Below are 1,303 nucleotides of genomic sequence, written 5' to 3'. Positions count from 1 at the left end.
CTCTGCACTCAGCGCCTTCTTGCTGTATACACAGTTACTCTTCGCGCCATGCGCTTCGTGCTCAACGCCGGCAACGTAATTCCCCCCACTCTTTCCTCGTTGACCTCTCCAGAAGAAAGCCAAGGAGAACGGCATGGTCAATGTGAAGTCATTTTGGAGTCATTGACACCGACACGACGCCCCAAATAACGCCCCTCTCGTGCCAAAAGAGTGTCTATTTGACGACATTTTGATGTACTTGTGACTTCCCTGCTCTCCTTTTGGGAAGAGACACGACGACACGACAGCGTCTGAACGGCAAAAACAATTGGAACGAAATAGGCCTGTCTACGTCCTGTTTGTCAAGGACAGTGGGTCGGTGCGGTCAGGAACTACTTCGCCATCTCATGACTCAAGGGACGACACAACCATAGTCACCCGCTGTTCACATAGGAGTGCACAATACACAAAAGTGCCGCCGAGGGTTCCGCTCAACTTGATCTGATAATCTGGTTTGGGAAGGTCTAAGTCTTAGATTCTAAGAGCAATAAAGAAATCGTTTTACGAACACATAGATACACATTAATCGGCTCACGGTATCGGAGGTGAGTTTGTGGGGCTTCCCCCCATCTACCCCCCCCCCCCCGGCGTACTGCGTGGCATGCCGATATGTGACACACAAGTGATTGAATCGCGATGCATTTCGCAGAGAGTTTTTCTCTCTCTTGTTGTTTTTGCCTTTTCGCACCTCCGTTATGGCCGAGCAGTTGACCCCTTCGGCGGGGCACGCATGTGATAAGACTCTTGCAAGAAAGGAAAAACATGTCAATGGCCTCCTAAAAAAAAAATACAGATTGCGACACAGTGCGAGAGATGGGCCCACCCACCGTGCTTTTGGCATTGAACTTGATACTGATACTCGCCGAATGGTGCGTGACTCAGAGGCGCAAAGGGAGAGCCGTGGGGCGTACGAGGGATCGCAGAGGCGCATAATCTAGTGATGCAAAGGGGGGAGAGAGGGGAGAGGGGCGTGGCAGGCGTGCCCGGGCGTGGCGTTGGTCTGTGACGCAAGGGAATAGGTCAGGAGATACAATTATGGGTCGGGGCGAGTAACGACGTACAGGGCAAAGCTACCCAGGTAGCAAAACCGGCAAAAATGAATCACGACTGCTTTACATGTCCCATGTAAAATGCCAAAATGCCCCGTCATTCCGCCGTTGCGGAACAGCCGAGTTCTAGCACGGCCTATGGGCGATCTCTCCTATGGCGCCTGGTGGGTAGGCAACATCTTGTCTTCAGTGCATGCGTGTACTGCAGGGCGGCC

Source organism: Frankliniella occidentalis, unplaced genomic scaffold (assembly GCF_000697945.3).
Source record: "Frankliniella occidentalis isolate FOCC.00 unplaced genomic scaffold, Focc_3.1 Scaffold91, whole genome shotgun sequence".
Lineage (NCBI taxonomy): Eukaryota > Metazoa > Arthropoda > Insecta > Thysanoptera > Thripidae > Frankliniella > Frankliniella occidentalis.
Note: the sequence above shows the minus strand (reverse complement) of the source record.